Genomic DNA, 10,566 nt, shown 5'->3' with positions numbered 1-10,566 from the left:
GCTCTCTGGGGGCATGGACCCTCCTGTCCCTGCTTGGACAACTCCATCCCTCAGAGTCTGCTTAATGGCTGTGTAAGGTGGCACTCAAAGTCAGAGGGAGACCCTTTGGGGTGCTCTGCCCTGAGGGTCCTTAACTCTTCCCCCTCCACCCATGCAAATGTCCACCATGCTAGTGCCACTCTCTTCTCTCCTCCTGGTCCCCACCCCTCCCCAATATTCGAATCCTTTGCCTATATTACACAGAGCAGTTCACCTTTCCCAAGCCCTTCCCCCAGTCTGCACATCCAAACCCATCCTGCTTTGGGAAATCATTGAGACTTTTTCTTTCTTTTTCTTTCTTTTTTTTTTTTTTTGCGGTACGCGGGCCTCTCACTGCGGTGGCCTCTCCCGTTGCGGAGCACAGGCTCCGGACGCGCAGGCTCAGCGGCCACGGCTCACGAGCCTAGCCTCTCCGCGGCATGTGGGATCTTCCCAGACCAGGGCACGAACCTGTGTCCCCTGCATTGGCAGGCGGACCCTCAACCACTGCGCCACCAGGGAAGCCCTGAGACTTTTTCTTTAGCATAAGCCAACCTCTTACAAAGACTCATTTGAAATTATATGTAGCAAAACATTTAGTTTGTTTTGAATCACAACTCTGGTTATTTTCTCTGTGAAGAGTTTTCTGACTTTTTTCTATCCACATTCCATCTTTTCACTCACTGTTGGCCTCTCAATATTTTTTAAAAATCATATATTTCATGAAAGAATTCTAATTTTCTAATAAAACAATGTCTCACTCAAGAAGTCCAACTGATATCTTATACAATACCCTCTTATGCAGTTAGATTCATATGAGATGGAGAAAAGTATGCCTGTAGCCAAGCCAACACTTTAAGCAGGAATTGTAATCAATTTTCTTCCCTTATCCCTACTCCCTGGCAAGGACAAATCTGTTTTCTGACCCTGTAAAATCATCTTATCCAGAATGACGTATAAATAGAATCTACAGCTTGTAGCCTTTTACATCTGGCTTCTTTCACTTAATGCTTTTGAGATTCAACCAGGTTGTATCAGTAGTTTGTTCCTTTTTATTTCTGAGTAATATTCCACTGTTTGGATGCACCACAATTTGTTCATCCATTCACCAGTTGATGAACATTGGGTTGTTTCCAGTCTTGATGATTATAAACAAAGCTTTTGTAAACATTTATATATAGGTTATTTTATACCCATTTTGTCTAGACATTTATCTTCTGTAATTATCTAGGACTGAGATCACTGTATCATAAGGTGTTCGTTTAACTTCAAACGAAACTGTCAAACTGTTCTCCAATGTGGCTGTACCACTTTACATTTCCACCAGCAATGTTTGAGCATTGCAGTTACTCCACATCCTTGCTAGTGCTTGGTATTGTTAGCTCTTTTTATTTTAGCTACTCTGATAAGTATGTAGTGGTATCTCATTGTGGTTTTAGTTTTCATTTCCATAAAGCTAATGATGTTAAGCATCTTCTCATATTCTGATTTGTCATCTGTACATTTGTGTGTGTGTGTGTGTGTGTGTGTGTAATATCTGTTCAAGCCTTTTGGTATTTTAAAAAATTGGGTTGTTTTCTTATTACTGAGTTACTACAGTCCTTTATATATTGTGTGTATATTTATTAGGTATGTGTTTTGCAATATTTTCTTCCATTATGTGGCTTATCTTTTCTTTTTCTTATTAAGTGTCTTTGAAAAGCCAAAATTTTAAACTTCGATGAAGTGTTATGTACCATTTTTTTAACGGTTTACATTTTTTGTGTCCTATGTAAAAAATCTTATGTTTTCTTCTAGAAGTTTGAATTTTTAAAGTTTTGCACTTAGGTCTATTATCTATTTTGAGTTAAGTTTGGCACATAATGTAAAGTATAGGTTGAGATTCTTTTTTCTTTCTTTCTTTTTTGGATGTCCAATATGGAAGTGCAATTGTTCCAGTACCATTTTGTGAAAAGACTATCCTTCCTCCATTGAATTTCCTGAGTACCTTTATCAAAAGTCAATTAATCTTATATGTAGGTCTCTCTATTCTATACCACTGATATGTGTGTCTATACTGAAGCCAACATCACTGTGACTTGATTGCCAAAGCTTTATAGTAAGTGCTTCATGGGCCCTTCCCTAGTCCCAAGGGTAAGTACCAATTTGTCTAAATCAAGTCTGGTATTTCTATTCTCTTTGTCAGAGTCTGGTTCAGGCGTGATACAACCTTGGCTGATAAAACATGTGTTCTGGATGGCTTCTAAGAAAGTGTTCCTTGGTCTTAAAAAAGATACAAAGCCAAAATATGTTCTCTTCTCATATGCTGTCACATGACAATGTAAGGTGTGGAGCTGCCACCACCGTCTTGTTTTCACGTGTGAAAAACTAAGAGAAGCAGAGAGAAGCTCACCTTCCCTGTGCCCTGACATCACTGAGACCATGTGTTAACCAACTCTGGAATTTCTCTGTCTCCAAACTTCTTATTATATGAAATAAAATTTCCTCAACTTATAAGCCACTTTTAGTTGGCTTATGTTACTTGCAACTGAAAGCATTCCAACACAGCCCACACTGAGGGCAACACAAAGGAGAAATACTTTACTGGAAACATTGTAAGAAACATGAGGACAGGTTTAAGAAAAGCAAGAGGGTTTCCCTGGTGGCACAGTGGTTGAGAGTCTGCCTGCCAATGCAGGGGACACGGGCTCGAGCACTGGTCTGGGAAGATCCCACATGCCGCGGAGCAACTAGGCCCGTGAGCCACAACTACTGAGCCTGCGTGTCTGGAGCCTGTGCTCCGCAACAAGAGAGGCCGCGATAGTGAGAGGCCCGCGCATCGCGATGAAGAGTGGCCCCGGCTTGCCGCAACTAGAGAAAGCCCTCGCACAGAAATGAAGACCCAACACAGCCAAAAATAAATAATAAACAAATTTAAAAAAAAAAAAGAAAAGCAAGAAAAATGAAACAGAGATGAACAATGATAAAGAGGATTCAAGAGAAAATTATAGATATAGAAAATAGCCAAGGAATATCTAAACATGTAGACATTTAATGTTCTAATAATGAGAACTAAAATATTAAATCTGAATGTATATTTGAATAGATAGGAAAAATTAAATATTACTGAAGGATACCAAATGAGCATTAACCAAATAGTCATTTCCACTCTATGATAGAAAGACTCAACATCATAAAGGTATAGATTAATTCTCTCTAATTGATCTATATATTTAACAAGATCCCAGTAAAAATACTAAGATTTTTTTTAACTAGGCAAATGAGTTTGTCTACTTCAGGGGCCAGCAAACTATAGCCTATGGGCCAAGTCTAATGCATCCTGGTTTTGTAAATAAAGTTTTGTTGGAACACAGGCACATCCACTGACTTACTTATTGCTGATTGCTGCTTTCACTATACAATGGCAGAGATGACTAATCGCTATAGAGATGTAGTGGCTGCAAAGCCTAAAATATTTGCTCTCTGGCCTTCTATGGAAAAAGTTTGCCACTCCTTGATCTGGTTCATATGGAAAAATAAACAAGCAAGGATAGAAGGAAAATTCTGAAAAGAAAGAATAATAAAGTGACCACTCTACCAGCTATTGAAATATATTGGAAAACTATAGTAATTTATGCAATGTGACACTGGTTCATGAAAAGACAATGGGACAAAATAGAAAGATTATATACAAAATAGAATGAAATATATATTGGGAATTTAGTATTTGGTAAAGGTTGTATTTCAAGTTATATTTCTTCTGGGAAAATGTGAATAGGTAAAAGTTGTATTTCAAGTTATATTTCTTCTGGGAAAATGTGAATAATGCACTAAATAGTTTTAAAACAACTGAGTAACTATTTGGGGAAAAATTAGGTTGGATCTGTTACTACTTTCATCAAAATAAATTACATCGAGTGATTCCGACAGGATACACATTGGTTGCCTCCAGGGAAAGGAACTTCCTGGGTGACTTGGCCACAGTTGTCAAAGGGAGACTTAGTTTTCACTGTTCATTCTTTTTATCTGTTGAATCTTGTTACAAATGAGCGTATTACCTATTCAAAAATTAATAAGTGAAAGTTATATTTTTTAAGTAATAAGATCTAAAAATATCACAAATGACACAGGGAAGTTGGAAAGCCCAAAGCCCTCACAATTTTGTATGTATTTCTAAAAGCATAATTATTAATCTACCTAAAAAATTTTCCAGCCGCTCTGCGGCATGTGGGATCTTCGCGGACCGGGGCACAAACCCATGTCCCCTGCGTCAGCAGGCGGACTCCCAACCACTACACCACCAGGGAAGCCCGACAATAATTCTTTAATATTATCAAATAGCTAGTCAGTGTTCAGATTTCCCAGGTTGTCTTATAAATGTCTTTCCAGTTAGTTTGTTCAAATCAGGAGCCAAACAAGAGCCACGCATTGTGTTTTGTTTATATACCTCTTAAGTCTTTTTTTTTTTTTAATCTATAGGTTTTCCCTCCCCTTTTTTTTTTCCTTGCATTTTATTCGCTGAAGAAACTAGGTTGTTGTCCTGTAGTTGCCCACAGTCTGGAGTTTGCTTGCTTAACATGTTCCTCAGTGTGCTGTATTTACTGAAAATGTGTGGTTAGTTTCCAGAAGCTTGATCAGAGTGGAGGGTTTTTTTCTCACAATATCTTAGAAACATCAGTGTAGCAATATTGCCAGTAACATGTTCTGACCAAAACCTAAATGTAGTCTCTGAACTTTTCTAAAATGTATTCTATGGGAATTCCCCGGCTGTCCAGTGGTTAGGACTCTATGCTTTCACTGACGAGGGCCCGGGTTCAATCACTGGTCAGGGAACTAAGATCCTCACTAGCCACGTGGCCAAAAAAATAAAATAAAATGTATTCTTCAATAACAGGGCTTCTCCAGCTAGCTCTGAGGTTTTGAAAATGTTAATAGTGAGGTCCCTAGTTTAACTTCCCTATCCTGCTGCACATAGGACTATGAAACAGGACAAACCCTGCAGCTACCTTCAGTGTTCTCCTGTGTAGCCCTGGGCTGAATTCTCCCTCCTCCAGCTTGGAAAGAGAGGTAAGCATGTAAACTCAGCTACAACCCTTTAGTTCCACTTCCATTCCAGGAAGAGGTAGCATGGTGTAGCTAAAGGGCATGAACTTTGAAATCGATAGGTCTGGATTTGAACTCTGATTTACCATTTACTAGCTGTGGAATCTTGGGCAAATCACTTAACTTCTCTGCATCCCAGTTTCTAAAAAAATGAAGTTACCACCTTTCATTAACAAAGTTATTTTTATGATTAAAGATAATGCTTATAAACTGTTAAGGGTGTAAGATATATACGGCTGTCATTCAATAAATGAGGGCTACTATTAGTGCTCTAATTGTTAGTGCTTTAATTATTAGTGCAATGGAAGGATTTCTGAACATATGGTCAAAGACTTTGGTACCACATCTGGTTCTGACACACTAGCTGCTTCAATTTAGGCAAGTTACTTAGCCTCTCTCTTCCTCCACCTGTATCCAGCCCAACTCATTCCCTCCATAAACAAATGAGTTTGTGGCCCCTGGTTACATCAGTAATATGTTACTGTTCCTAAAGTATCAATATTTGCAAATGACATTTTATATGTACTAAAGTAAGATCAAAGTTTTCCTGGAATAATATTACTCCCAGCCACTTAGATTTCAATACACTTTTTAAAAAAAGGACTTGAGAGGTGTGGCTAAGATGGAAGAGTAGGAAGACCCTGGGCTCACCTCCTCCCACAGGCACACCAAGATTACAACTGTTTACAGAGCGACGATCTATGAGAATCACTTGAAGACCAGCAGGAAAGATTTTCTACCACTAAAGATATAAAGGAGAAACCATAATGAGACAGATAGGAGGGGCAGAGACACAGTATAGGTGAGACCCACACCCCCAGGTACGCAACCCACAAACGGGAGGGTAATCACAATTGCTGAGTTTCTCCCCAGAGAGTGAGGGGTCCAAGCCCCACATCAGACTACCCAGCCTGGGGGTCCTGCATTGGGAAGAGAAGCCCCCAGAATGTCTTGCTTTGGAGACCAGTGGGGCTTGAGTATGGGAGAGCCAGAGGCCTGTAGGAAACAGAGACTCCACTCTTAAAGGGCACATGAAAAACCTCACACACTCCAACTCCTAGCACAGAGGTGTTAATTTGAAAGGTGCCTGGGTCAGAACCATCTACTGATCTTGGAGGACCTCCAGAGAGGTAGGGGGCAACTGAGGCTCCCCTAGGAACAGAGATACTGGTGGCAGCCATTTGGGGAACTCATTCTACCATGAGGACACTGGTGCTGCAAGGCTATCATTCAGATTTGAGGAGAGATAAAGAGCTTTACAGACAAGCAAAAGCCGAAAGAGTTCAGCACTACTAAACCGGATTTACAAGAAATGTTAAAGGGATCTCGATAAGTGGAAAAGAAAAGGGTACTACTAGAAATATCAACATTACAAAAGCAAAAGTCTCATTGGTAAAGGCAAACATACAGTAAAGGCAGTAGATCAACCAACTATAAAGCAAGTAGGAAGGTTAAAGGCAAAAGAAGTAATCATCTATATCCACAATAAGTTGTTAAAGAACAAAACAAAAAGATGTAAAATGTGATCTCAAAAACATTAAACGTGGGGGGGGGGAGGTGTAAAAACGTACAGCTATTAGAATATATACAGATAACATTTTATCCAAAAGCAGCAGAATACACATTCCTTTCAAGTCAACATGTAACATTCTGCTCTGTAGATCATGTGCTAGGCCACAAAACAAGGCTCAATAAATTTAAGGAGAATAAAGTTATATGAAGCATTTTTTCCAACCACAATGTTAGGGGACTAGAAATCAACTACAAGAGAAAAACAGCAAAAGACACAAACACCTGGAGGCTAGACAATATGCTACTAAATAACCAATGGGTCACTGAAGAAATCAGAGACAAATGAAAATGGAAACACAACAATCCAAAATCTATGGGACTCAGCAAAAACAGTTCTAAGAGGGAAGCTTATAGGGATAAAAGACTGTCTCAAGAAACAAGAAAAATCTCAAAACAACAATCCAACCTTACACCTAAGGGAACTAGAGAAAGAAGAACAAACAAACTCAAAGTTAGTAAAAGGAAAGAAATAATGAAGATCAGAGCAGAAATAAATGAAATAGAGACTAAAAAACAATAGGAAAGATCAGTGAAACCAAGAGTTGGTTCTCTGAAAAGATAAATAAAATTGATAAACCAGACTCATAAAAAAAAGACCCAAATAAATAAAATAAAAATGAAAGAGAAGTTACAACCAACCCCACAGAAATAAAAAGACTCATAAAAAGTCTTAAAAAGTCATAAAAAATAAAAAGACTCATATTACTGTGAATAATTATATGCCAATAAAATAGACTAACTAAAAGAAATGATTAAATTCTTAGAAACATATAATCTCCCAAGACTGAATCAGGAAGAAATAGAAAATATGAACAAGCCAATTACCACTTATGAAATTGAATTGGTAATTTTAAAAACTCCCAAAAAACAAAAGTCAAGGATCAGATGGCTTCACGGGTGAATTCTACAAAACATTTAAAGAAGAGTTAACATCTATCCTTCTCAAACTATTATTAAAAAGGAAGAAATGCTTTCAAACTCATTCTGTGAGGCCAGCACCAGCCTGATACCAAAACGAGACAAAGACACCACAAAAAAAGAAAATCAAAGGCCAGTATCACTGATAAACATAGATGAAAAAATTCTCAACAAAATATTAGCAAACCGAATTTAACAGTAAATTAAAAGGCTCCTATACCCTAATCAAGTGGGATTTATCCCAGGGATGCAAGAATGGTTCAATATCCACAAATTAATGAATATGATAACAGCACATTAACAAATTCAAGAATAAATATCGTATGATCATCTCAATAGATGCAGAAAAAGCTTTTGATAAAATTCAACATCTGTTTATGATAAAAACTCTCCAGAAAGTGGGTTTGGAGGGAACATACTTCAACATAATAAAGGCCATATATGACAGACCTACAGCCAATATACCCAGCAGTGAAAAGCTGAAAGCATTTCCTCTAAGGTCAGAACAAGACCAGGATGCCCATTCTTGCCACTTTTATTCACATAGTATTGGAAGTCCTAGCCACAGCAATCAGACAAAAAAATAAAAGGAATCTGAATTGGAAAGGAAGTAAAATTGTCACTGTTTGCAGACGACATGACACTATATATAGAAAATCCTAAAGACACCACCAAAAAAGTATTAGAACTAATAAGTGAAATCAGTAAAATTTCATGATACAAAATTAAACACAGAAATCTGTTGCATTTCTACACACCAACAATAAACTATCAGAAAGAGAAATTAAGAAACCAACCCCATTTACAATTGAATCAAAAAAAAAAAAAACAAAACCTAGGATCTAACCAAGGTGAAAGACCTGTACTTGGAAAACTGTAAGACATTGATGAAAGAAACTGAAGATGACACTAACAAATGGAAAAAGATACTGTGCTTATGGATTGGAAAAATTAATATTGTTAAAACAAGCATACTACCCTAAGCAGTCTGCAGATTTAATGCAATCCCTATCAAAATACCAAAGACATTTTTCACAGGATTGGAACAAATAATTCAAAAACTTGTATAGAAACACAAAAGGCCCTGCATAGCCAAAAGAATCTGGAGGATTAATGAAACCCAGAATAGACACACAAAATTGCGTATGAGATGCTTCTTCTTCCAGAAAAATAGATTTCATCTATTTGACTTTTTTTTTTTTTTTTTTTTGGTACTCAGATCTCTCACTGTTGTGGCCTCTCCCGTTGCGGAGCACAGGCTCCGGACACGCAGGCTCAGAGGCCATGGCTCACGGGCCCAGCCGCTCCACGGCATGTGGGATCTTCCTGGACCAGGGCACGAACCCGTGTCCCCTGCATCAGCAGGCGGACTCTCAACCACTGCGCCACCAGGGAAGCCCCTATTTGACTTTTTTAAGTCTGTAGATATTTGCTTTTGCAGGGCTTCATTTTTCTGCTGCCTGTGATATTTCAAAATACCAACTTGCCTGCAGCAGATTCCAACTTCAACTGAGACTGACTTGGACAATAATTTCCCATGTGTTCCCCTCCATCATGTTATATTAATTTATATTAGCTTTGGCAACATCGTTGGTTGTTCTTTTATTTATTCTGTTCTCTTCCCTCTGAGCATATTTCCCAAGTAAAAGAGGAAAATGAGTGGCACCAGGAAAAACAGGAGCAATGGTTATCACATAGTCTCAATCCCAAATCAGGTGAGCCTTGCACCTCACCCCCCCCCCCACCAATTGCTGATAAAGAAGTAACACAGGTTTTGATGAGGCACAAATAGGAACAGCAGAGGTAACTTATTAACTGATCCTGAAAAAGGAAAGGTTTGGAAACTCTTCAATCACACACATTCAATTCAAATCAACAAACAATACTACCATGTTCCCAACTCTCAACGAGGAACTGGGAATATAAAGGTGAAAAATATGGTCCCCACCCTGAACGAATGGACTATAAATGGTGGAAGACAGGCCTGTGAGGATGATGATGCTACCAGAAATGAAAGAATTAACTATTCCAGGAACTCAGAGTAAGGAGAGAGTCATTCTGAATTTAAGGATAAATAAGTAACATTTGAGATAGGCCTTAAGGGATTAGTTAGAATTTTCTGAAGTAGAAAATGCAGGAAAGAGCATCCCAAGGTGTATGGATGAGCTTGAATAAAATCAAGAAGGTAAGAAAGTAAATGGCTGAGACACATTATAGCTCTAAGGAAGGGCTGGAGTTGCTCATGGGCTACTTCAGGTCCACAGCCAGGGTTCTGCAAACCATGGCTCGTGTTAGACGTCTGGGAAACAAAAATTTTGACCACTCAACATAGCAACAGCTTATGACCCCACCATGAAGAGGATTATAATTGCCAAGCAGAACAAGAATATTATCATCAAACCTAGCTCTTACACGTATTCCTTTGTGTCAAATTCATTAATTTGCATCAAATTCATTAAATTAGCTGGCAGGCACTCTGCTGAGTATTAGAAACACAGAGCTGACTCCACTGCAGTCTCTGTCCTTGACGAGCCTAATAACTGGAGAATTCATTTATGTATGTACTAGGTCTCCTAAAAACCTTGTATTGGTTTATTGACAGCAAAGAAAGAAAAATGATTTTTTATTTTTAAATACTCTTTTATTGTTACAAAAGCAGTCCATGAGCATTTTAGAATGTAGAACCAGCAGAAACAAAACACCTCTGTCACCACCCAGGGATCACCACTGTAACCCTAACCACATCTTCATATACATACTATGTATTAACACATATTTTATTTACAAAAATGTTTTCATATTGTTTACAGACATATCCTGTCTTATAACCTTTTTTTTTTTAGCCAATACTTTCCACTTTTCCATGACAGTAAATGCTTTTCTTCAAACGCTCAGTATTCATATTTTCCCAATTGAGCCCAGAATGTCCTTTACAGCTAATATCTCCAAATCAGCCCCCAACTCAAGACCTTTCAT

Source organism: Neophocaena asiaeorientalis, unplaced genomic scaffold (assembly GCF_003031525.2).
Source record: "Neophocaena asiaeorientalis asiaeorientalis breed wild unplaced genomic scaffold, Neophocaena_asiaeorientalis_V1.1 scaffold721, whole genome shotgun sequence".
NCBI lineage: Eukaryota > Metazoa > Chordata > Mammalia > Artiodactyla > Phocoenidae > Neophocaena > Neophocaena asiaeorientalis.
Note: the sequence above shows the minus strand (reverse complement) of the source record.